Here is a 24,347-nt window from a genome sequence, read left to right on the forward strand (position 1 = left end):
CATTAACTCTATGAACACCCCGCAAGCCCTGTAGATAAGCTACCTTGGTATAAATTTACGTGTCACCTTCAGGAAGAGCAGGGTTTGCCTGGATGAGGAGAAGGAAGAAGAGAGGAGACTTCTGCCCTTGAAAGATTCTATTTTAATTCTTTAAAAAAACCACTGAACAGACCCAGCCCTGGATTTCAAGATCAATTTTCAAGGTCTCCAGGCATGAGGCAGTCATCTGAAAAGGGAAGCATGACAGGAGTCTGACCTCTGCGTGGCCTCCTTGTTCTCAAGGTGCTGCTTTCAGATCCGAAAGCGAACAGGAAAGCCGAGGAGCCAAAATCTCCCTAATCTCGGATCAGGTATCAATACCATTAGGCATTGGAAGCTTGTGACAGCAGAAGATGTCACACTCTCAAGTGCTAACACGGCAGCATTTATCTAAGTTTACTGATAAGCGATCTAAGACATAAAAGGTCAATTAACTATTTCTAGACGTTCTATATAAGACTCAGAAACTTGCTTGTTAATCCTAGCCTACCTTCCTAGAAACACTGAATCACAACATCACACAATGCAAGTCCCTCACACCCAAGTCCCTTTGGAGAAAGGAGCTGGCTGCAGCAAAGGCCCTGACAGGTAGAGGGCAATCATTAAGATGGCGATGACAATGATGATGACGGAGAAGATGGCGGCAGCCATGATCACGAGAGCAAGCATTGGTGGCACATCTCATATGGGTCAGGGACTGTGCTGAGGACTCTTCCTGCACTCTTAATCTTCACAGGAACCGTGAGAGGCAGGTACCAGCACAACACCTATTTTAAAGACGAGGATTTCGATGAGAGGGGCCAAGTATCTGGGTCAAGGTGTCATGACTGTGGTCACGATATGAACCGGGGCCAATCTGACTCTCCAATTTCACGTTCTTAGCTAATGCTCGACTGTCTCTTCCTGTAAGGAAACCTTAGTATAGAAAGTTCTGGAAACAGGGTATGCTGATTACTCACATTTCCTGGTAAATATATGTGCAATCAGTTCTAAATACTCATTTGAAAAATGTTCCACAATGTTCATGGTCCTCTTTCCTGTCTCAGTAAGTGTAGGACACTAAATATAGATCTACTTGTACTTTATTAATAGATACGTTCAGGGCAACCTCTTAGCTATTTGCCATAACAATTAGGTCTGATTGTAGAGTAGTTCAGATATAGGCACAAGAATTAGACACAGCCCAGTATATATATATGTATGTGTGTGTGTATATGTGTGTATATATATATAAATAAAATATATAGAGCACCAAGCTGACCTGCTGTGACAGAGACAAACAAAATGGCGGTCCCGAACGGGAGCCTCTGGGTCAGGGCCCAACTGGGGCTGTCGCCGCCACTGCTGCTGCTGACCATGGCCCTGACTGGAGGCTCAGGGACCACTTCGGCTGAAGCGTTTGACTCGGTCTTGGGTGATACGGCATCTTGTCACCGGGCCTGCCATTTGACCTACCCCTCGCACACCTACTCCAAGGAAGAGGAGTTGTACACATGTCAGAGAGGTTGCAGGCTGTTTTCAATTTGTCAATTTGTAGATGATGGAATTGATTTAAATCGGACCAAACTGGAATGTGAATCTGCGTGTACAGAAGCATATTCCCGATCTCATGAGCAATATGTTTGCCACCCTGGGTGCCAGAATCAGCCGCCATTTGCTGAACTGAGACAAGAACAACTCACGTCCCTGATGCCAAAAATGCATCTAGTGTTCCCTCTAACTCTGGTAAGGTCATTCTGGAGTGATATGATGGACCGTTCACAGAGCTTCTTAACCTCTTCGTGGACTTTTTATCTTCAAGCTGCTGACGGAAAAATAGTTATATTCCAGTCTAAGCCAGAAATGCAGTATGCACCACAGTTGGAGCAGGAACCTACGAATTTGAAAGAGCCGTCGCTAAGCAAAATGTCCTATCTGCAAATGAGAAGTTCACAAGCACACAGCAACTATCTTGAAGATGAAGAGAGTGATGGCTTTTTAAGATGTCTCTCCTAACTCCGGGTGGATTTTAACGATGACTCTTGTCCTCTCCATGACGGTATTGCTCTGGATCTGTTGTGTAACTGTTGCTACTGCTGCGGGGTAGTATGTTCCCTCTGTGAAGCTGAGTATCTATGGTGACTTGGAATTTGTGAGTGAACGAAAACTAAACAGATATCCAGCTTCTCTTGTGGTTGTTAGATCTAAAGGTGAAGATCAAGAAGAAGCAGGGCCTCTACCTGCAAAAGTGAATCTTGTTCATTCAGAAATTTAAGCTTTTGTTTTTTTTTTTTTTTTAAAGAAAAGTGTATACACATCTAAATGTCCATTCCTCATAGTGCTTTTTAAAATTTCATTGGCTATAGGGCTTAAAAATCACTATTAAAATCACTATTAAATGCAAATAAAGTTACCCAAATCTGTGAAGACTGTATTTGCTGTAACTTTACCTGTAATTTTTTTCTAGTAATGAAAGAGATGGATATTTGGGATTGGATTTTTATTTTACTAATATCTGTAGCTTTTTTTTTTTTTTTTTTCTTCGGTACACGGGCCCCTCATTGCTGTGGCCTCTCCCGTTGCGGCGCACAGGCTCCAGATGTGCAAGCTCAGCGGCCACGGCTCACGGGCCCAGCCGCTCCGCGGCATGTGGGATCTTCCCGGACCGGGGCACGAACCCGTGTCCCCTGCATTGGCAGACGGACTCTCAACCAGTGCGCCACCAGGGAAGCCTTGTAGCTATTTTAATCACTATTTGCATTGTTTTTGTTTGTTTCTTTTCTTAGCCAAATTCTATAAGCTGATCATTGTTCTTCCCCACCTCCTACCATGTCAATCCCCTTAATTAATAAGTTGAATACTCAGTAGGATATGATACTCTTGCTTAGAAATGACCCACAACCTGTAATTTGAAATTTAGTAGAAAATGTCCTTTAACACACTGCATTTTCAGTTGTATTTAACTGAAATCATTAAAATTTTATTTGAATTATTATGTGCTGAAATTTGAATTAATAAGCTCCTGATTTTCCAGATCTTCCCTTTCACCCCTACCCAACCCAGAAAATAATTAGAAAATGTTCTGTGTCTATTTATTGCTATACGCTGATCAGGAAGCAAATTAAAGCGAAAATGATTCTCACACAAAAAAATAATAATAAAATTAAATATATACACATGGTCCCTGACTTACAATGGTTCGACTTAGGATTGTTTGACTTTACAATGGTGCAAAAGCAACATGCATCCAGTAGGAACCATACGTCAAATTTTGAATTTTGATCTTTTCCCGGAGCTAGCGATATGCTGTCCTTTCCTCTCCTGATGCTGGGTAGTGGCAGCAGCCACAGCTCCCACTCAGCCATGCGATCACAAGGGTAAAAAAGCGATACGCTGACAACCATTCTGTACCCAGACAACCATTCTATTTTTCACTTTCGGTACAGTATTCAATCAATTACATGAGATATTCAACACGTTAGTATAAAGTAGACTATATATTAGATGATTTTGCCCAACTGTAGACTACTGTGAGGGTTCTGAGCACATTTAAGGTGGGCTAGGCTAAGCTATGATGTTCAGTAAGTTAGGTGTATTAAATATATTTTCAGCTTACAATGATGGGCTTATCAGGATGAAAGCCCATTGTGAGTCAAGAAAGATCTGTATACTAGTAGATGTAATATATATTTTAAACATTTTTTCATATATTTATATTATATATTTTTATAATTTATATTACATCTTATTTTTTATAATGTATATTATATCTTTTTTTATAACATATCTTTTTTTTTTAATATACCACTTTCAGAGCATCCCCAAGGCATGCTCTGAAAGTGGCACGTTAACAAATAAGATCTAAGAAAATTAATTTCACTATTTGCCTTTTTCTTATAAAAGTTCAGTCCCAATTATTTTGGTTGATAACTGCAGTGTACTGTATCAATGACTGCCCACACATGGTGTGTCTACAGCATGAGGAGTGCTGAGAAACAGGAAGAGGAGCAAATGAAAACTTAAAAACAACAAAACCCAGCATAAAAACGAAAATGACCAGCCCCCTAAGTCTAAGGAAAGACCAGTTTCTCGTAAGGGGCAGTCAATGTATTTTCATCTGTGGCTTTAATGTTTTTGCAGACACATTAAATCATAAAAATCCAAGAAACCATATCTCACCCCCAAACCGCATAATATATTTTAAGGAATGTGTCCCTTTTCTAAGAAACTGCTTGATTCGCAGGAAGTGGCAAAGTGGCAGGTGTGTTCCCAGGATCAAAGAAACCAAATAAACGTTCCACTGGGCAAACCTGTTTCTCTCCGATAAACGGCTGCCTGCTGCCTTACAGGGGGAAAAGGAACCACAGGACTGTCTGCATGATTCCCTGGCACTTCTGTTTTTCTGCTTAAGTTGAAAAGGAAGATGGCAGTCTACACCTATGCAGATACCGCCATGCAGCCAGGCCAATCCCAGGCCCTGCGTGGTCTGGGGGTTTCAAAGCCACAGCTCTGGACGGGGGCCTCACGGGTCTTCTGTGCTTTAGGTAGGCATGGAAGAGGATGGCTAAACTAGGCGTTGCAGGAGAAGCAGATTTCACTTGGAAAAGAGATCATTATGCAATTAGCTGTATTACACAATAGCGAGGCTCAGGAGGAGTGCGGGTGGAAGGTGGGAAAGAGTGTCCATCTTTTCTTGCTCCAAGGCAGCCCGTTCCTTCCCTCTCGCACGACTCACCATGCTGTAAATAACCACCTGCCTGCCTGTATCCCCAGGAAGTCAAAGACTATCCACCCTGGGCACATAAAGAGCACCCAATACGTGATAATTCTTGTTGCTACAGTGCGTCCTCAAGAAATAGCTGCTGAATGACTGAAATAGGGGCAGGAATCAGAGAACATAACTTTCTATTTGGAAAGTGTCTTGCTAAATGCTTGTCGTTGGATAAGATTCACTATATTGCAGCTCTGGTCTGTTGTGTTGTAAGCAGGGTTAAATAAATAAAGGCAAATTTTTAAAAAATACCAAAAAGGAGCAGAGCTGAACTGGCTTGCTGGAAGTTTCAGATTAAAATAAAGGACTGTCTAGGAGAAGAGAGCCAGCTGGCTGCTTAGAGGACATGGAGTTTAAAGCAAAGTCCTAACGGAGATGGTCTGAGGGAGACCATCCAAGGGGTCCCCTAGCCACACAGACAATGGTGCGGACAGTGTTCAGACTACCTAGGAGCTCTGAGGACTCTCAGAGACAGACTGGCTAGGATGGGGCCAGAAGGGAGTTGCTGGGTCAGGCTGGGCCAGCTACTTAGTCATCCTGCCAGTAAAAATCCTCCAGGAATATTGTGCCCTGCAGAGAAGGAGCTGTTGTGAAAATGACCTAGGCAGACAATCTGACTGCAGCGCTGTAGGCAGGGCTGTGTCCTTCCCCTTGGCTAAGAGGTCTCTCATGCTCCCTTCTCCCAAGCAGCCAAAGAATAAGAAAGGATAGACAACCAACGTTCATGACCTCCTGCTATGGACCACTTCCTTCTCCCATGAAATGCCTATGAGGTTGGTAGTATCATTTACATTACACAAAACTCAGCTGAGAACTGTAACGCATCTACAATCACACAACTGGAAAGTAGCAGAACCAGGACTTTTCGTTTTGGCCAGGATTGAAAGAGAACCTCTTGCCCCACAGGATGCGGCCTGCCCTCCCAGCCTCAGAGGAGGTCTGATGGGGCAGAGAATTTGACAGCAAGATACTGCTGGCACAGCCTGCTCCTCTGAGAGCTTGGCAGGCCTGTCCTGACCTCTGTCCCAGAGCCACCTCCATCTGGAGACATAATTTTATTGGAGTCTCAGCTTGATCTGCTGACGTTCAGCTCACCTGCCTGCTTCTAGCTATATCTCTCCCGACACTTCCGTTAACCCAGCTCCAAATAAAGCAAGAGTCCCCAGACCAATGTCCCACAAAGGGTGGTCTCTGGGATGTTTGTGTAAGTGGCAGATTCCAGGCCCCAACCCAGACCCACAGAGTCATAATCTCTGGAAGAGGGACCCAGGAACCTGCAGTTTTAACAAGTTTCCTGCAAGATCCCTATGCCAGCTAAGGTGGGAGAGAGACTGTCCCCGGGGTCCCAGGGCGGCAGGGGCTCCCAAACTCCCCCATGAACACCTTCCATTCATCCCTCAACTCCAAAATTGCAATAGTACATACTTAAGATAAAAAATTGGAGGATTTTTTTTTAATTAAAAAAATTTTTTTAATTCTTATTTTACATTGGAGTATAGGTGATTAGCAGTATTGTGTTCGTTTCAGGTGTACAGCAAAGTGATTCAGTTATACATATACAGGTATCTATTGTTTTTCAAGTTCTTTTCCCATCTAGGTTATTTTAATTTTAAATTTTTTAAAAAATTAAGTGACCTATTGTTTTACCACGTAGAGAGAAGCACTGTTAACATTTTGGATTAATTCCTTCCGGTATTTTTCGACGTATATAGACACAGATACGGTTCTCCTGTGAAAAGCATTACACCAGACCGTTTAGAGGCCTGCTTCTCTTGCTCAGCTGACCACAAACACATGCAACTTTGCCACTTAGAAGGATACACGGGCGTCACTGCAGGCCGTCGATGTACAATTCTCCACGGCTGCTGCTGACCACCACAGGATGACAGGCAAGCCGTGCTGATGCAGGAGGATGGGGAATTGGAATCAGGACGCCAAGGCATTGAAAATTTGTGTTTCTGCTGACACTACCCATCTCCCCAACCTCAGAAGGCTACCACCTGGAGGTGGGTCAATTCCAACACACTCAAACTTTTTTAATCCCAAACGGTTAGCAGTGGAAGAAATTTTAGAGGTCATCCAGACCAGTCTCCTCACCTGTAAAAGAGGAACCAGAGTCAAGACAAACCTAGCCTCTGCTGGAGTTTCATGGTGTCTCCTCATCACACCCAGGGTCCCGCAGATGTCTGCCAGGCTTGACAGAGGGCAGCAGCCACCTAGGGCAGGTCCAGGTGGGGATCAGGGCCTCAGGACATGCCTTTCAAATTTCCAGGGTCTCTCAATATTATCACCACAGCTCTTGACCCAGCAACCAATTTTCAGATCCAAGGGTATCTGTCTGGCTGTGGAACTTTGTTGAGGAGCGTCCTGGTCACAGCTATTGAATTCCAAAGGCATTAGGTCCCCACACTCTTGGCTGAACAGCCCTTGTACAGAGGAGGCTCTGAACCAGCTGAGAACCATAGTCCAGTCTCATGCTGCTTAAGAATCTTCTCCAGCCTTAACGTGATAATTCAGGCACAGTGCCCCTGAATCACAGTGCACGGGACAGTCATGAGCAGCAAGACTTGGCTGAAGAAAAATTACCAAATTCTGCCCACTCAAAAAATACCTTGAGGGCTTCCCTGGTGGCGCAGTGGTTGAGAGTCCACCTGTCGATGAAGGGGACGCGGGTTCGTGCCCCGGGCCGGGAAGATCCCACATGGCGCGGAGCGGCTGGGCCCGTGAGCCATGGCCGCTGGGCCTGCGCGTCCGGAGCCTGTGCTCCGCAACGAGAGAGGCCACGACAGTGAGAGGCCCGCGTACCGCAAAAAAAAAAAAAAAAAAAAAAAAAAATACCTGAGTGTTCCCACTCACGTGAGCTTGGTTTCAGCTTCTGGCTCTCTACCCCCATTTCTGGTTGGAGTGAGGGCTCCCCTAGAACTGCTCAGCAATCTGGGGGATACTGTGAATTCAAAGAAGGCCACTGGACTTGAAGCAGATGGCTAGCAAACATTACTTCTGTCCTTTCCGTTTTAATTAATTCACTCATCCATTCATTCATCCATTTATTCACTCATTCATTCTTCCACACTGAGCATCTCTTCCCCAGGCACAATGTTAATGGTTTTCAAATACAAATTTTTTTTTTTTTTTTTTTTGCAGTACGCGGGCCTCTCACTGTTGTGGCCTCTCCCGTTGCGGAGCACAGGCTCCGGACACGCAGGCTCAGCGGCCACGGCTCACGGGCCCAGCCGCTCCGCGGCATGTGGGATCTTCCCGGACCGGGGCACGAACCCGTGTCCCCTGCATCGGCAGACAGACCCTCAACCACTGCGCCACCAGGGAAGCCCTCAAATACAACTTTTTAAGGCTCATGATGATTCTATGAGATGGGTCTCATTCTTCCCATTTTAAAGGTGAAAACTCTGCTACTCAGCGCGATGAACAGTTGCAGATTTACTGGGAGGCAAATGAAGAAAGCTTCGGGCGTCTCTTGCATGGGCCTCTTTCAAGGACCTAGCAATGTGTTTGCAGAATTGTATAACTAGTTTTCGAAATTTACAAAATTAAGGTATTTTAGCTGCAATTCGTTAGGAGCACTCTTTCCACTCTGATGTCTCCTCCTCCTGTTGCATTTCCCTTCATGTCAAGTGGTGTTAAGGCAGCTTCAGGCATTGGGCGATCCAGCTGAGGGGAGCTGGATTTGGGGATAAATTTAGTTTGGGTGTAGTGGGATTGAGCACTGTGGTTCACAGACACTTTAATGCAGGGGCAGGTTATTGCTAGCTGCCTCTGTAGCTGTCCCCATGGCTTCCAGGAATCCGCCTACCGCCTACTGGGCCCACTCACTGTCGTGGAGACTCAAAGGTGCACCATCTGGTACCTGAGATACGTGCAAAGTGGAGGGAAAATGAAAATTGAAATATACAGAGCCAGAAGCTAGTCGGTGGACATTTCTTCCAGTCATCAGACAGGTGGAATTGTAGGAGGAGAAATTAATTCTCACTCAATGATGCTTACTCCAAAAGGGAAGTTTTCTCCTGTCAGAAATATATTTGATAACACAGCAAACACAGCTAGAACCATGCCAAACACTTTCCCCCTTTTTCATGGGAACCATGCAAAACAAATTTTATCAAATTTTATGCACTGTAGGACCCAAACCCGTAGCCGTACAACAAAAAGTGGATGTCTGTGTATGAAGTCACGTTTTGTGACTGTCAGTAATAAAAAACAATTTTATCAACCATGCTAGAAGAAAATTAAATGATCTTTTCAGCATCCCTTTAGAAAAATTATGAACTCATTATCACATGAAGAGGCGATCAAAGAGTTTCCAGCCAAAAGATGTTAAGAAAAAAAAAAAAGTATTATAGAGGTTTGATAGACAAATAACTAATAAAAATACTCTTTTTCTGGATTTTGTAAAGATACATATCAGGCTTTTAAAACTTATGTTGGATGTGATTTCTTTTCTCACTTTAAGGAAATTTTCACTATCATATCTAATTTTGTATTTGTAATTTTATATTCTTTCTCTTAAGGAGGGTCCCCAAATTACTTAAGCTTCAAGCCCTGTGAACTCTCGATCCATCCCTGGAGGTGAAATATGCGCCCCAGCCAGGAAGTAGCAGATGCTGGACTGGAAGACTTGGTACCCTGAGTATATGATTCCCTGCACCTCAACCCATGTGGATCCAGTCACCGGGTGGCCTGGGCTGGAGTGGAGAAGGGTGGGGGAGGGTGATAAATTAACCACAGGCTCTATTACCGCACACAATATTAAGTTTCTACCTCACCTGGGTAGGCAGGCAAGAGCAAGAGGCATTTTGAGGACCTAAGCGTGCAACCTGACAAAACCTGACTCTTAGAACCAAGTACCCAGATTAAGGATAAATAACCCCAAATCATCACACAGCATCACTGAACCTGATTTGATTCTTCCAGCTGCTTTATTCCCTAGATCTGCACTAAAATGGCAGCCACTAGCCACATGTGGCTCTTTAAGTTTAATTATAATGAAATAGAATCAAAAATCTACTCAGTTGCATTAGCTACACTTCAAGTACTCAAGAGCCTCACGTGACTAGTGGGGACTGTATTGGACAGTGCAGAGATGGACTGTTTCCATCACCCCATAAGTTCTACTGTTCACTCAACTGATTTAAATCTTCATTACCAAGACACATCTAAGTTCTCCTTCTCAAGCAGAGGGCATTTTCAGGTGAGTGAGACAGACATGTGAGGAGAAGGGAAGGCCTGTCCAGAAAGAAAAGCAACATGGAGCAGCTTGTTTGCAGAGAAGGGTCAAGGGAGAGCCAGAGAGGAGAGAGAACCCGGGCCAGCCGAGGTGTGGAGCCTTAGAGACAGGAAGGGCATCATCAGACATACGACCAGGAAAATAACTCAGATCACACCCAAGAACGAGTGAGAAGCAGAAATTATTAGTAGCTCTGGAATCAAGATTATTTTTCTCTTTACACACACACACACTTTTTAGAGTGTACTTTGCGCTGGGAGTCTTTACTGGGGGCTCAGTTACAGCTTTGCATGGCTGGAACATCTACAGGCCTGAACTGCAGAGTGACTGGCATGACATCATCCTCTTCCTCAGGCCTCCCCCTCCACTGCCCCCTCCCCCCAAAGAGCTACTGCCAACTCTGGTCCTCGGCAGAGATCTGAGGGGCAGCACCCCTTTCTCCTGAGGCTGAAGGGACCCCTCGCTTCAACTCTTCTGCTGGAACTGACTCAGGGAATAAATCCTACACCCAACCTCCCGTATTCTGAGATTAAAGGACAGCTGGGGGCCTCCACCTCCTCTCATGGGCTTCCAGGGGCACATCTGCAGTGAATTCTAGAGCAAGAAGGCCTGGCAGAGTGAGGGACCCACATTTCTCCACCATGTCAGGGTGTGGGTATGGAGACAGTGAGAAGTCCTGGGGAGGATGTTGGGGACAAACTGTGCCCTCCCGAGCGGTTCTAGGATGGAGCTCCCAGTAGGTAGGATGGACTCGTTACTATGGTGATGTTGCTGAAGCAACGGCTCCCCACACCTGGGGCAAGGCCGTAGCGTTTACTTGACAGTCATCATCCCATCTCTTCCTCATAATGTTACTCAGCCATTCAACTCTCAACAAACAACTCTTAAGAGATAGCTTGCATAGTGGGCTCAAATCCTGGCTCTGCCAGCTGCTAGCTGTGTGCCATTGGGCATGTTACTCATCCACTCCATGCCTCAGTTTCCTTGTCTATGAAATGGGAGTAATAACAGCAGTACCTACCTCATGGGCTGATGTGTGGATTAAATAAATGTTCCACGCACTGGCACCATGAAGACAACTAAACACAGTACCTGCCCTCAAGGAACTTACAGCCTAAGAGAAGGATGAACAAGTGCTAGAGGGACAAGGGTGCTCGGGGTACAAAGGAGGGACCCCGAAGCCAGAACAGGCCTGATTCCTGGGCAAAGTGACAACTCCGTTAAGTGTTAAAGAGCTACGGGACAGCCACTGTTACAGGCCCTTTTTATATGGTTTCTCATTGAATCCTTGGCCCATTTTACAAACAAGGAGGCTGAGGTTCAGAGAGGTTAAGGCACTTCCCCACTGTCGCCCAGCTGGTAAGTGGTGGACCCAGGATTCAAGTCCACGTGTATCTGATTCTAGAATCCTGACTCCAAGTCTGGGCAACGTGTGGGCCGGCCAGGCAGCCGCCTAGAGGACAGTTCTCTAAGGGGCTCTACAGCAGTGTGGGGGGAATGAGAAACGCGGCACCAGTTAACGCTGCCGGTCTTTGCAAAATAAAACGTCAACAGACCCTACATGGGCCCAAGAAGCTAGTGCCTGCACCTGGAAATAAACAGTCCACTCAGACAGAGTGGACTCCTGCTTCTGGCTATGTAATTACTGGATGATCGGTAAGGAAGAGGTCTGAATCATCAGCCAGCCTGGAGGCCTACCTCTTTCCCCACAGCCGTGTTCTCACCAGGTGGGAGCCCTGAGAAGAACACGTAAGCTGGAAACGTGGGCTCACACGCACGCTTTCTTCACCCAGAGGCTCCGGGCTCCCTAGACTGCACACCACCTGGTTTCACAGAAGCATTTAGCCGGAAGAAGGGCCCCAGATTTAGACCCAACCTGGTCCTTTTCCAGGAAACTTGCCTGGTGTCTGATTTATGTGTCCCAACTTCAACCGTGGGCTAACAGGGACAAGAATTCCAGTAAAGGTGCAGGATCACGAAGAAAACCAAGGAAGCAGCAGACAGGCCACACACTAAAAGACCCAGCTGTATCTCCCAACCCTGAGTTTCACATTTATTCCTACTCACAAAAGAGAGTTTGCATCCAAGCAGAGGTATTAAGAGTTTTAATTAAACTTCATCAAAACACAAAACTCAGTTCCCTTAACGGTGCTTCCCAACCCCCAAACGGCGGCATCAGGGGGACAGGAACAACGATGGTGTGTATGACCATGCCGAGTGCCTAGCTCTGCCCTCTCTTGCTCTGCGTACCCATCCCACTCGGGTCCCCTGGACCGGGAGGTCCTGCAGGCTGTCATGGGTGTGTCCCCAGCACAGTGTCCAGCTGGCACTCAGGAAATCTTAGTTGGCAGTTGGATGAATGAGTCTCCCTCCAGGTAAGGAGGGAAGCTCTTGCTCACAGAACCCTCCAGAAGTCCTTGATAATTCCTTTCTCTCCCTGTTCTGAGCACCCCTGTGGGCTGGTTTAGCACACAAGCTCACTCAAGAGGCAGCCCTCCAGAGAAGATCAGGGGTTAATTGTGCCCACTGAGGAGCCATCTTCCACAACCACCCCCCCCCCCCGCCACGGTGACGTCTTCCCGCATCCTGATTTTTTAGCTTGTAAAAAGCAAGGCCTTCCGATGGGAAAACAGAAGGAGTCAAACTCACAAGAAACAAGTGTCAGCGACAGATTTTCATGGGAATGGCACCTCCAGACCTATCAGCGTTTGAGAACTGCCTGTTTCCCAACCACAGTTCAACACAAGGGCAAATATCATCCTTCCGTTGAGCAGGGGTAGAGCAGGCTGGGAAGAAAGCTTGCATCCAAACGAGGGGGCGAGGGCTTCCCTGGTGGCGCAGCGGTTGAGAGTCCGCCTGCCGATGCAGGGGACACGGGTTCGTGCCCCGGTCCGGGAAGATCCCACATGCCGCGGAGCGGCTGGGCCCGTGAGCCATGGCCGCTGAGCCTGCACGTCCGGAGCCTGTGCTCCGCAACGGGAGAGACCACAACAGTGAGAGGCCCGTGTACAGCAAAAAAAACACAAAAACAAAAAAAACGAGGGCTGAGGGACTTGCCCGGTGGTCCAGTGGTTAAGACTCTGCATTTCCACTGCAGGGGATGCAGGTTCAATCCCTGGTTGGGGAACTAAGATCCCACATGCCGCGAGACGTCGCCAAAATAAATAAAACGAGGGGTAAGCAAGATCTGGACCAGAATGAAAAATGCTGGACACCCAAGCTGTGAATACTGATGTAAAAGCGTCAACCTACAATAAAAAATATTTGAATAGGACCCAGCGTAGTTCTCTTTAAGTGGCCCAAACACTAGAGCTTTACTTTAAAAAAAAAAAAAAAAATCTATCTATTCCCCCTCTGCCCTCCAGCTCCCCAGCCTCCCCCCCTGCTCCAAGAGCCACACATGCTGCTAACTCTGAGAGTTTTCTAAGAAGCTGGTCAGAGACCCTGAGTGGCTGGTCAACAACGTAGTTCTTTACAAATGAGGCTTAGAGAGCAGAACTGGCAGCTGGGTGCCAAGAACGCATCAGCCCTGCTCACATCCCACATCTGCCCTGACGCTCTGAACCACAGCCCATCTCTGCCACACGTTAAAGTTTGTGAAACTGAAAGAGAGCACAGAGAAGGGTAGAAGGTGCAGAAAACGACACAGAAAGAAGTAAATGAGAACAGGAACTGAATGAGGTGGCATCAAGATGCGGCAACGAGGAATGTCAGTTCCCCTCTTGTCCGCTGACCCCTTCCGCTCTGGGACCCTTCACACGGACACCAATTAAACCCACCAGCTGTGCTTCCAAGGAACGCCTGCCCGGGTCGGTCTGGCTGCACAGACACTGGCGCTGACAGCCGCAGAGAGCAGCTCAAACCAGCCACACGGCTCGGCCTGCCCTGTGGTCTGGTGAAAACATGCCTAGCCAAGGGAAGAAAAGAAAACGTCTCAAAAACATGCCTGAGAAGCTGCTGGCCTGTGCCTGGATGCAGGGGCTTCTCAGCTGCAGTGTATGTAGATACCAGCCACCAGGGTCCCAGCCTTCTCTGGCCATGGGTCTATAAAGAAAAAAAGGTGATAACTGGGAATTGGGCTTTTAACCTTGGAACTGAGAAATCAGCCTGCTGCTCCCTCCAGGGTGTTAGACCCTCTCACCCAGTTCTTCTCAGCCAGGAGTGATTTTGCTCCCCACCCCAGGGGACATTTGGCAATATGTGGAGACATTTCTGGTTGTCACAACCGGGGATGGGCTCTTGCTACTGGCATTTAGTGGGCAAAGGCCAGAGATGCTGCTAGATACCCTACGATACACAGGCCAGCCCCCAAAACGAAGGACTATCTGGTCAAAAATGTCAACAGTGCCGAGGCTGAGAAACCCTGCTCTAGAGCCAGAGAGCACAGGGTTCGAATCCCAACTCCACTACTTACGAGCTCAGGGGTCTTGGACAAGTTACTTCGCTTCTCAGAGCTCCAGGTACCGTTTATATAATTAATAAATCTTATGTAGCAGTTTCTAAGTGCCGGGCACTATTCAAAGCACTTTACACGTATGAACTCATTTAATCTTCCTAACCACCCCATGCCACAGTACTATCCTTTATCCCCATTTTACAGATGAGGAGACTGAGGCCCAAGATTACCCAGCTAGTAAGTGGAAGAACCAGGATTCGCACCCAGCAATGTGGAAACACGGCCTGCACGCTCACGTTACTCCATTCTTAGCTTGCCTTATAGATGAGAGCTCACATTTACTGTCTAATTTAGTTCCTGATGCAAGGGCGTGCAGCAAATGGGGCTTCTCAGCCCTCCTTCAGCATTTAGCCCGTATTGTTTGTACTGTCTTGAACAATGACACCAAGGATCACGCCACTTGCTTTTTCTCTTTCCCTTCCAGCATCTAAAAACGGCAAACATTCAAACATTCCCATTCCCCAAACGCCAGCTACACCAAGATGTTTATTCAAAAGTGCAAAATGAGCTCTAGCCAGGCTGGCATTAACACTCTCCAGTACAATGTTCCCAAACATCGTGCTCATTGAGGATGAGGACTGCAAGGTCATTGAGAACCACGTCCTGGACCTGACATTGCTCTCTGTGGCCCCCCGATTCCTCTGCATGTTGGTTGGAAGGTCCCAAGTGTGTCTATTTGAAAACAAATTGTCAGATGCCATCTATATTTAACAAACAAGCAATCCTCCCTAAGCAATCTGAAAAGCACGCTCTCGGGAGCACGCTCTGAGGGCACCCAGGCCAGTCACTTTGCAGATGCAGAAACTAAGCTTGCACCAGCAAGTCAGGACAAAAAGAAAAGCCCAGAACAAGTTTGAGTGTGGTCAGATCTGGAAGCACAGCAAGTGAGTAATTAGCCAAGCTGAACACTGGACAAGGGGATACTTTTATGAAAGGACAGACAGTTTCAACCCATTCATGTGGGAAAGAAGCACAGTGTCCCCCTCTAGGCCCCTCCCTTGCAGGCTCTTCTGTCTCCAGCTCTAAGCCAGGGAAAGGATGTTCCTGGGACTCTGACTCTTTCTCCTCCACACCCCAGTTTCCTCCCATCTTCTCTTACTCTCCCCACACACATTCCACATCTGGTCCAAACCTTCATTCTACCCCCTTTTATTAGCATAGTTCCCACACTATTCAAATCTGTAGGGTTCAATGGTTATACTGAACATTTCAAATGACCCAACTTTTTTTATTTTTTTTGCGGTACGCAGGCCTCTCACTGTTGTGGCCTCTCCCGTCGTGGAGCACAGGCTCCGGACGCGCAGGCCCAGCGGCCATGGCTCATGGGAGGATCACGTGGGATCCTCCTGGACCGGGGCACGAACCCGTGTCCCCTGCATCGGCAGGCAGACTCTCAACCACTGCGCCACCAGGGAAGCCCCAAGTGACTCAACTTTTACCTGTGATGAAGATGCTCAGGTGAACCAAAAAGCAGGGCTGGACTGTTGGCACCCCCAGTGTGCTAGTGCAGGCCAGCTCAGGCCAATCAGCAGTGCTCACTGGCAGAAAGGCACATCTCTGATTAAATTTAAAAATATATTTTTTAATGACAAAGATTTTGATTGGCTTAGAGGTGTAATTGGATAAGAATCTTTCGATCCGGGATATAGAAATGGAGAGAATAACAAAGTGGTTCTTGGTGGTTTACAAACTGGGCTAAGGGATGCTATCCTTTTCCACTGACAAATGACTCTGTCCTGGGATTCTGAAGGTGCCAGCCAGTTCGAGCATGGCAGCTGATCCCCCCACCTCTCCGGGGCCCCATGAGCAGCCAGAGGCCCCAAGGCAAGGCCATTCCAGCTAATGGTAAGGAGGGAGTGGAAGTCAAGGCTGAGGAGGTCCTGGGCATAGAAAGTCAGACGGCAGGACAGGGCATGGCTGTGACCATCCTCCAGTGACACTGCAGGTGACTGATAAACATGTATTTGTCTTAGATTAGGAGAATGAGAACATGGTAGACAGAGAAATGGAAACGCTGGGGGCAAGGAAAAAGCTTAAAGATAGACTGGGTTTGGACAAAGTGAGAAGGACAAAAAAGGCAAAGTAGAACCTTTCTCACTGTAGCAGATCCTCAGAAAACTGCCCCCAACTCTGGAATGATTTTCCCATAAGTCAAGAAGAGCAGCAGGCAAGATTCCAAAGGAAAGACTCGGTCAAAATGCACCGTCAACTGTTAAAATAATATACAGCATACCAATAATCACAGTGTTGCCCCAGTGAACATGAATTGGCTATTACATATAACTCACTATACACTGGATGACAAAAGTTGCTTTCTATACACATTTTAACATATTTGAAAATAAAGTGTGGTGAAAGAGGCGGGCTTGCTCTGGACCCAGGCTTCCTGGGTAAATTCCAGCTCTGCCACATGCTAACTGCGTGACATTTGGCCAATCCTTGAACCTCTCTGTGTAGCACTTTTTCCTGTAAAATGGGGATAAGAACAATGCCCATCTCAAAGTGAACTCTCAATAAATGTTAGCTTTTATTTTTAAAAAGCCCCAGGATTAAAATGGATGAGTGAAAGACCTGGGGTGCAACCAGTTTATGAAGATTCCTTTTCTTCTGAAGTTAATGCTGAATTATCTCGTCTTTCCTTAATCACCGTGAGCTTGGGTTACCTCCAGAGACACAGCCTTTCCTATCTGTCTGTGGAGGTAATGGTACCAGTTGGCCCACTGTTTCTCTGATCTCTATTCTGCCAGACCTGAAGTTCCCCTCAAGTCTGTGAGGTGCATCTCACTTTCAAGTCCCCTGAATACCCCCTCAAAAAGTCAGGCCTTTTAATTACATCCTACTCTCCTGTCTAAAGTCCCTCACACGGTCTTCAAGAAGAGGTGGCCCTGCCATGGCAGAGGATCCTGACAGCACCCTTGCAGGACCTGTTGAAGAAAAATTATTCAATGCCACCTGTTAAAGCATGTAAGGCAGACTTTATTTGGGGGGCCATCATGATAGGTATAGGGACCACTGCCATGGGGGGTTTTGCAGTGGAGGAGAGAGATGGGGCTCAATTCCCAGTACAATAAGGAAAAGGGGGAGTTTATAACCAAGGAGCAGGGTGGGGGTCAGTGGACGGAAAATTACTAAGAGGAAACATCAGGGGTCAGGGTTCGCGGGGGTCCTGGCTAAGCCAACCTAACAGGGTTCTTGCTGAAGGCAGCCCAGGGTAATGAGGCATCACCTATGGCGGGAGGGGGGCGGATGAGGAACCTGATCAGATATTGAGGGTGGTCAGATATAAAGGACGGGGGATTCTGACTAAACCAACTTAGCAGGATTCTTGCTAAAACTGGACAATGCAGAAACATACAGAGGCTCAAAAGTCAAAAACTAATCGAAAAAGAGCTCAGAAGAGCCTGCCTAAAGTTTGGTCATGGACAGAATCTTTGTCGGGCCCAACCCCCAGGACAGTATGTTCGCGGGCAAGGCCCACACTCTTAAGCAGAGGTGATTCTTTGAATGAGCTACATCTGTGCGGGGAGAAGGAGGACACAGGGGCTGGGAAGGGGCAGGGGGCGGGGAAGGGGCATGGTCCCGGGAGAAGGACAGAGCCTGAGTGCTTCCATCAGCACTGGCGCCACTGTGTTCTTATATGGCTCCACCACTGTACAGGGTAAAGCAGTCATTCAGCCTCCCAGCATCCTGGGGCCAGGAAACTTTGGTCTCATCTTTGGTTTTGTGTTTATTCGTTTCCTTCTTGGTGCACGCTGGAGTCAAAAGTTTTCACTGTATGGATACAAAACTAATCCAGGCTCTTTCTATCCAACATAAGAAAGAAAAACTTGGTTTCCCGTGAGCCAGTATTGATGGATACAAAGCCAAGAGGACAGAAAGAAAGGCCTCTCCTTCCCAGACAGTCTTCCTCTGTGGGGGTGGGGTGGGGTGGGGTGGAGCGGGGTGAGGGAGAGGAAGGAGTGATTTGGAATCCAACCCCAGAAGAACTGCTGACACCGCATCAGCAAAAAGCATCACCTTGCACCCGTCTCAACTTAGTGCCTCTCCATGGCTTAGAGCAAAGGCTCAGAACCCCTGTTCACAAGCGTTTCTGATGTTCTCTCCCACATCCTTGTCCTGGCTCAGAGGACCCTCAGGGCCTCAGGGCTGAGCTACGTCTTCAGGTCAGCCTGCCCACACGATCAGGCCCGCTTGCACACACACACACACGCACACACACACACACACACACACACCTCTGCATGCTGGAGATAACAGGAGAAGGAACCATTCTAAGAATTTACAAAGGCACTGGACCACCATCAGCAGGGTTGCACAGAGCCATATCTACATCTGACTCTCTGCAAGTAACAGTCTCCACAGGTAGGAAGAGACACAAATGAAGCTGCCTTCCAGCTGAAGCAAACGGAGGCTTTGTTTTCTCACTGGAGTGCTGTAAGAATTGTTTGGGCGAAATAACATAAAATCTAAAAGCCCTGGTTCCCAGGCTGGAAGACAGGCCAGATCTATTCATTCAACCAGCATTAAAAACCCACTGCTTAATTAATACAGCAGCTAGCTGCGCTCTCTGCAGAGAGGCAGCACGGTGCAATCCCACGGGCCAGTGTCCTTGCCACGGAGGCCCCCTCAAGACGGGCACGGTGAGTACACAGCTCCTGCCATTTGGGATGTTTCCTTGTAACACTGATGAAGCGATAAAAATACAAACTGTGAAAAATCAAACCTCTGCTGTGATGTCTTGAACTGTATCAATGAGTTCCTTTTTTAGCAAGGTGTTATGTTCAGGGAACATATCCATTTCCTGATTGTTCTTGAAGAAAGGCCCTCTCTCCACCAGGAAACTGCTTCAACCAGAAATCTGGTTCCCCATTTGATGGCGTTTGTGCACCTTCGGGCATTTTTAGTGCCCTCCTGTTTCACGACCCCACTGAAGAGTGGGGTGTCTCCCTAAGAATATTAATGTTGACACTCCCCTGATGACTTTTGTGTGGAAGGAAACCATGTTTGTCCCATGTCCCTTACACATCATTTACTCTGCCCTGAGCTTGACAGACACTATAGAATCTAATATTTAATGAGTGCAATGATAAAGGCTTCACCCTCATTGCATCATTTAGCTCTCCCAACAGCTCTATGAAGTAAGTTCTATTATTATCCCCATTTTACAGATGAGGAAACTGAGGCTCTGAGAACAGTCTTCCCAAGGCCCCGTTAAGCGGTAGGACCAGGATTCGAATCCAGCCTGAATTTCTCCAAATCTAGGGTCTTGTCCCTGCACCAGAAAGCTTCCAGGCCACGGTCCTCTCCCCCATCAGCAGAACCTTGGTGTCCTGGCAAGGCCAGATCATGTCAGGACTGTTTTGGGGTTAGTTTGGAATTACATAGCCCTTCCCTACAGCAGATTCCTTGGAAGCACAGGCCTCGTGAAGCCCTTGAGGAGAAAAAACAGAGCAAGATCAGAAAGCCCGTTTTGCATCAAGGCAGAGACAGCCGCCTGCTTCAGGACCAGCTGCCTCTGCTCACGGCTTCCCCGCCAGCAGCTCAAGATGGGCCTGTGCCGACTTCGCCTCTTTGGTCTCAGTTTGCCCACTTTTAAGGTGGATACAATCATGCCTGTCCTATCGGGCTGCTGCAAGGAGCCAGGGTCATAAGAATCCTCCCACATCTAACAGGGTGGCTGGTACATGCTGGTCAGTGAATGATGGTTATTGCTATTATTTCTTGGTGGAGTCCCTAGACTTATTCCTAGATCCACCTGAGGGAAGAGGAGAGCAGCCCTCCTCTGTGGGGAAGAGTATTTTATCATCAGCCATTTTTAGAATTTCTGGTGCATGGTGAGAGTAAAAACCAAACAGACTTTTAATGGGTTTTATTATTGTTTTTAAATTCTCTACAGACAATGCACCTCCTTCTTGCCTGCCCCTGTAGTAGATTTCTCCCACTCCCTCCCTCCCGCTCCGAGCCCCTTCCCTACCTGATGCATGCCACAGCCTAGATTTCTTCCGATTTCCTCAGAAAGGGACTAGAAAGACAGTGGCCATCTCCCCCCACCCCTCATCCCCACGGTGATCATAGCACTTCAGGGATAAAGAAAGCAGCTCCTTCATACACCATGTGGGCCTGGCCACAGAGGGCCTCCCTGAAACGCTATCCAGGGAGAGGGAGATGCACGTGCAAAGCTCATAACTGGGAAAGGACATGCTGGTTAGAAAGGCTGGGGTGCGGGGAGGGAGGGACAGTGCTGAGGCTAGGCAAGCAGTCAGGGATCCATCTTCTAGGGCCATGCAGCCCGTGTTAAGAATTTTCCGTCATCTTTCATTCGGCAAGAAACCACAGACATGATCAGGGCCTGTGCAAAGGATAGCCTGGAAGGGTCAAGGCAGGGCTTGGGGGGACCAGTTAGGAAGCTTTTGCCACAGCCAAGCCTGGACAGGGGAGTGGGACTCAGACTGGACTAGTGGTTGGATTCAAACCCACAGCCTTAGGAAGAGGAATGCAGAGGACATGGTGATAGATGAGGTGTGACGGGTGGTAGAGAGGAGAGGATGAAGTGTGGTTTCTGGTCAAGCAGCTGGGGAGACAGGGGTGCCCCTTCCTGAGACAGGGGATGTCAAAGAGGAGAGACTCAAAGGCTGAGGGGAGGGACTGGTGGGGAGTGGAGGGGGGAGTGGGTGTGAGCAGATATTGAGCCAGTTGTACACAGGGGGGATCACCCAGCGAAGAGGCCGAGAAGACGGTTGTATTTACAGTCGGGTGTTCCAAAGAGCGGTCCAGGCGACACGCAAGGAAACTGAAACCAGGCGAGAGTCCACAGGAAGAAGAGGGTCCTGGGGCCACTCTGACCCTTAACGGCCAAGTAGAGGGGGTGGAAAACGCGGCAAAGGAGACTAGGCAGAATAAGCCAGGAAAGTGGGAAGAAAACCAGGAGCGGGTAGTGGCTCAGAAGCCGAGGGCAGAAAAGAGGATTCAGAGTTTTAATTAAACTTAATAAAATGCCGCCCACAGGGCGAGAAAGCTGAAGTCTGACCTCCATCGGCCTTGATGGATGTGCAGGTCAGAGATGTCCTGATTCACGCAAAGCCTGAAGCGTGAGCGGGAGGGGAGACAGGCACTTAGATCTCTGGCAGCTGCCCCCAAACTTATCCTCCTTCACACCACTAGCATCTCCTCCCATCCTTCATCTTAATGTGTGATTATCCTGCTTATTGATTTGTTGACTTGCTTGCTGTCTTCCTCCCTCCCTAGAAGGGTTAGGTCTGTTAGGACAAGTACTTTGTCTGTTTTCTGCCCAGCTGTATGCCCCCTACACTTAGCAGGATGTTTGGCACAGAACAGGGACTCAAGAAATACCTGTTGAATATTGAATGACTGAACTAGAAACAGAGTAGAGATAGTTTGGTTAATAAGAAGTGAGAGGGCGAGCTGGAAAGGGAGTGGGCTGCAAGCAGAAGCTGCTGATGGAATGAGCCCCTGATAAGGAGAAGAGAGATGGGTGGGTGCCCCTGAGATGGTGGGGTCCCAGGCTTAGGGAGGTGGTTAGGGCGAATGCAGGGCACTAACATGAAAGCTTAAACTAGAGACTTAGAGGTATTTTTCTGGTCTAAATGACATCTAACCCACATGCCCTGGCCTTAGGACATGTTTCCCCGGAGTAAGACAAGGATCCCTGGGCAGGTAATTCATTAATGAAATGCTTCCAGCTGGGCGGGGTGGGGGAGTCCTCAGGAAAGCAGAGGGGGAGCAGCACAGAGGAGGGGAGGAATCAGGCCAGGCTGTGACCTCAGGTGGAGCCCCAGCACGACCCCAGGAAACTTCTGGAATACAAACTGCACCTCCTCTCAAATCTGTCCCCTCCTCCCAAGGCGAGGCAGCTGAGTTTCACGTCCCCACGCCAGTTATAATTGGCGACTGTGACACCAGCCCTCTTGACAGGCCAATCCTTTGAAGGGGCAAAGGTCACAGAAGCTTCGGGGTGGGCGCACAGAACTAGTCAAAGTGATCCCAGGGTGTCTGGGCAGAGCACCAACAATGTTTGCTACTAAAGCGGGACAGAGCATGGTGTGCCCCCCCCCCGGAAGACCCCCCCCAAACAACCAACTTCATTCCAGGAGGCTGGCCGGTGCAGGGATAGTTACCACTTAGGATCATTTTTGTTGCGGAAAATAATCCTACAAAAGAAGATACCAAGGCTGCTATAGTTACACAGAAGTGCTCGTCTTGGAAAATGATAAGGGCATGAGTTTAGTCCTGTATTACATGCCTAGGACGTGTTTATTATTATCATAGTATGTGATACTGCGGCATCCTCGGAAATAAAATCAATTGAAATAAAATAAATCTACGAATACTGAATGTGGTGTGCAATCATTAAGGAAGTACTTAGAGTATTCCAAAATACTTAAAAGTCAAGAAATAGGAAACTTCTAGGGAACCTGTATTACATGCCTAGGACGTGTTTATTATTATCATAGTATGTGATACTGCGGCATCCTCGGAAATAAAATCAATTGAAATAAAATAAATCTACGAATACTGAATGTGGTGTGCAATCATTAAGGAAGTACTTAGAGTATTCCAAAATACTTAAAAGTCAAGAAATAGGAAACTTCTAGGGAACCTGTATTACATGCCTAGGACGTGTTTATTATTATCATAGTATGTGATACTGCGGCATCCTCGGAAATAAAATCAATTGAAATAAAATAAATCTACGAATACTGAATGTGGTGTGCAATCATTAAGGAAGTACTTAGAGTATTCCAAAATACTTAAAAGTCAAGAAATAGGAAACTTCTAGGGAACCTGTATTACATGCCTAGGACGTGTTTATTATTATCATAGTATGTGATACTGCGGCATCCTCGGAAATAAAATCAATTGAAATAAAATAAATCTACGAATACTGAATGTGGTGTGCAATCATTAAGGAAGTACTTAGAGTATTCCAAAATACTTAAAAGTCAAGAAATAGGAAACTTCTAGGGAACCTGTATTACATGCCTAGGACGTGTTTATTATTATCATAGTATGTGATACTGCGGCATCCTCGGAAATAAAATCAATTGAAATAAAATAAATCTACGAATACTGAATGTGGTGTGCAATCATTAGGAAGTACTTAGAGTATTCCAAAATACTTAAAAGTCAAGAAATAGGAAACTTCTAGGGAACCTGTATTACATGCCTAGGACGTGTTTATTATTATCATAGTATGTGATACTGCGGCATCCTCGGAAATAAAATCAATTGAAATAAAATAAATCTACGAATACTGAATGTGGTGTGCAATCATTAAGAAGTACTTAGAGTATTCCAAAATACTTAAAAGTCAAGAAACAGGAAACTTCTAGGGAACCTGTATTACATGCCTAGGACGTGTTTATTATTATCATAGTATGTGATACTGCGGCATCCTCGGAAATAAAATCAATTGAAATAAAATAAATCTACGAATACTGAATGTGGTGTGCAATCATTAAGAAAGTACTTAGAGTATTCCAAAATACTTAAAAGTCAAGAAATAGGAAACTTCTAGGGAACCTGTATTACATGCCTAGGACGTGTTTATTATTATCATAGTATGTGATACTGCGGCATCCTCGGAAATAAAATCAATTGAAATAAAATAAATCTACGAATACTGAATGTGGTGTGCAATCATTAAGGAAAGTACTTAGAGTATTCCAAAATACTTAAAAGTCAAGAAATAGGAAACTTCTAGGGAACCTGTATTACATGCCTAGGACGTGTTTATTATTATCATAGTATGTGATACTGCGGCATCCTCGGAAATAAAATCAATTGAAATAAAATAAATCTACGAATACTGAATGTGGTGTGCAATCATTAAGAAAGTACTT

General features: G+C 46.8%; 1 protein-coding gene and 1 pseudogene across 1 annotated transcript in view; one reads left to right on the forward strand and one right to left on the reverse strand.

Annotated features, from left to right (window-relative positions):
* HIVEP3 (HIVEP zinc finger 3) overlaps window positions 1-24,347 on the reverse strand; it is a 512,038-nt gene that overhangs the window by 364,524 nt on the left and 123,167 nt on the right. The window lies entirely within an intron of this gene.
* Window positions 1,324-2,550, forward strand: LOC116754571 (annotated as a pseudogene).

This window comes from Phocoena sinus, chromosome 1, assembly GCF_008692025.1.
Source record: "Phocoena sinus isolate mPhoSin1 chromosome 1, mPhoSin1.pri, whole genome shotgun sequence".
NCBI classification, from domain to species: Eukaryota; Metazoa; Chordata; class Mammalia; order Artiodactyla; family Phocoenidae; genus Phocoena; species Phocoena sinus.